At 45.5% G+C, this 3095-nt stretch overlaps 1 non-coding gene across 1 annotated transcript; it reads right to left on the reverse strand.

The window, feature by feature from the left end:
* Positions 1-249: 249 nt before the first annotated feature.
* Positions 250-356, reverse strand: LOC113457183. The gene has a single exon (XR_003377808.1). It is a non-coding gene; the product is annotated as a U6 spliceosomal RNA (small nuclear RNA).
* Between the last annotated feature and the right edge of the window lie 2739 nt (positions 357-3095).

Genomic DNA, 3095 nt, shown 5'->3' on the forward strand with positions numbered 1-3095 from the left:
ATAATTAGGGACCTGCTGCTCCTGTTCTCGGTTTGACAAGCCTCTGATTATGAGAGAAGGCTCCAGAATAACGTCCTCTCTCCAGCTGATAGCTAGCTACCTAACACAGGTTAACTATTTTAGCCAACTAATGGAAGTCTGACTCGCTGTAATGCTAAACCTACCATAGCCAGAAGCTTCTTATCCAAGAGCTTCACCTTTTGTTCTTGAGCCAAGCATGGTCACGTTTGCATCATTTTTTCTTTTTAAAAAAATAGAGATCGCCTCTTGGATTTGCAAGCCATCCTTCCACAGGGGCCATGCTAATTTTTTCTGCATTGTTCCAACTTTAGCATATATGCTGCCAAGATGAGCACTCATCCTATTTCCAGTGCCTACCTGATTTTCTCCCTCTCCTTTTTTTTTTTTAAACTTAATGTTTGTGGGTGTTTTACCTGCATTCATGTCTGTGCACCATGTGCACAGGAGAAGGCATTAGATTCCCTATTACTGGAGTTACAGATGGTTGTGAGCCACCGTGTGTCTTCTGGGAATAGTACTCAGTACTCCTAATTGCTAAGCTACTTCTCCAGCCCCCTGTCCCTTTAAACATGTGATCTCTAACCTTAAACTGAGTATTCTCAGTGATATGCCCACTCTTGCATGTATCCCAAATCCAATCAACCAACCAAACAACAACAACAACAAACCAAGTATACAAAATGAAATAAAAATTACAAGGCATACCATAAGGCAAACAAAAGAATACTCAGGGCTAAACTGCACGCACTATCTTAAAAAACAAAATCCTCCAAATCCATGGCCCTGGTTAGACTCAGTGAATCACACAAGAAAACAATAGACATACATGAATGTGACAAAGAGATTGTGGGTAACAGTGAGATGGGACAGACTTGGGGCTGAGAGTGGTCAGTGTGCACTCTGTGTGCACAGGATGCACACACGTGAAACTGCCAAAGAGCAAATTTAACTTAAAGTGAGGAAAAATTAAAACATCAAAAATATCCTAAATCCAATCAACCAACCAACCAGCCAAACAACAACAACAAACCAAATATACAAAATGAAATAAAAATTACAAGGCATACCATAAGGCAATCAAAAGGACACTTAGGGCTGAACTGCTGGTTTCCTAGCTGCACAAACCCCTAGGTTCTTTCCCAGCACACATAAACTGGGCATGGTGATAAACACCTATAACCCCAGCATTTCTGGCGGCAGAAGGATCAGAGACTCAAGCACAGGTTATGTACAAGTTTGAGGGCAGCCTGGGTCTCAACAAAACAAAACAAACAAACAAACAAAACGGATTTTAAAATAATCAATCCCAGGCTGGGGTGGTGGTGGCACACACCTTTAATCCCAGCACTCCTTAGTTCGAGGCCAGCCTTGTCTACAGATAGTTCCAGGTCGGGTTACAGAGATGGGGGGGGGGAGGGGGGATCAACCCCTAATGTATTACAGTAAATCAGTTTTGTTTTGTTTTGTTTAATGTCCCAACTGCACACTGCCAGTAGCAGTAGCTTCTAGCACATGTAACAAAGTATTCTGTGTTCACTGGCTGGACAACCTGAGATCTTGGCATCCTGCCCACAGCACCCTGCTGTAACAAACACGAAGGCTGAAACAATGTGCTCCCAGGCTCAGCATGCTCTCTGGGCATCCTGCCTGCAGTATCCTGCCCACAGCATCTGCCTGGAGCCCCCTGCCTGCAGCATCCTGCTGTAGCAAACACGTAGGATGAAAGAAAAGGCCATTTCATGGTATCGATTCCGCCATCAGAGACATCACAAGGCACGTGCCTTTCAACCGGAAGAGGAAATAAACCACATTGCCGTCCTTAACTCAACAGAGTTCATGGTTAGCGACTGCCTCCAGTCCTGTCAATAGGCATCCCTTCCCTGACTAGCTGTCAATACATTTCTGGGCTCAGTGGATACTTTCCTGAACTACAATTTCTCTGTCAATCAAAAGTGTTGTTCTTTTAGATTATTGCTTAAATTGTAGCATTCATGAAATGAGAAAAAAAAAAACCACCGTGCCAGCTGAGAGCTTTGTGGAAATGACCTGCCCCCTTTGGAATGAAAAGTGGATCTGATTTCAGGTGAGAACTAAGGAGAAAAACCCCTAATGGCTCACTTGCAGCACCTCCATTACCCCCAACCTCCCCCCTAGCCTTTCTCGCTCTAACCCTTGCAATAATCTGCGCCCCCCCCCCCAACACACACACGGCAGTTCTAGTCCAAAGGTTTATTTTCTGCTTGGAAACTACCAGCCCGGTGGCAGATAGCCGGGGATGCTGTAAGCCAACCTGCACTCACAGCTATTCCAGCGGTTCTTTCTTTCAATTCCATTTTTGCCCCACTGGGAAATTAAATGGCATAAAAATCGATGCTCCGCTTTAAAGAAAAAGGGTCTGGATGACCAGATATCAATATATTCCCTTCTGGATTAGACCCTGCTTCAGAGCCTATCTGGCTAAAGAAATTTCGACAGGCCCAGAGGAGTGGAATGCAGGCATCAGCTGGAGCAAAGAGCGAAAGCTTTTTTTTGTTTGTTTCGGATCTGCTAATGAGTAACTCTCCGCTTCCTAGGGTAGGAAAGATTTCAAGAGAAAATGTAAGCAGTGGCTCCCAGTCCTGATTTTGTCCAAGTGCTGCAGACCACAAGCCCCTCAGGCCCATAGAAGTGAAAACAGAAACTTGGCTTCAGATGAGCGGCACGGGACTGGGCAGAACCCGATATTAGTGGCACCCGAGCCCTGGGCTTTGGGAGATGGTTAGAACAGAGCACGGTTTCTTCCTATAGGGGGGGAAAAACCTATAAATTTTGTGGTGCTTGGGCTAGAACCCATGGCTTTGCAGATGAGACACAAGCAGTTTACCACTAAGCTACACCCAGTCCAAGGATAATTGCAAACAGTTCTTACAGCAGCTGTCACTACCCTAAGACCAGGCTCACAGTCTCATGTAAAGAAATGGTTTGAAAGCTCAACTTACTGAACCTGGATGGAGGTGGGCGGTCCTTGGACTTCCCACAGGTCAGGGAGCCCTGATGGCTCTTCGGGCTGATGGGGGAGAGGGACTTGATGGGGG

The sequence above is a fragment of the Microtus ochrogaster genome, chromosome 19, assembly GCF_000317375.1.
Source record: "Microtus ochrogaster isolate Prairie Vole_2 chromosome 19, MicOch1.0, whole genome shotgun sequence".
Lineage (NCBI taxonomy): Eukaryota > Metazoa > Chordata > Mammalia > Rodentia > Cricetidae > Microtus > Microtus ochrogaster.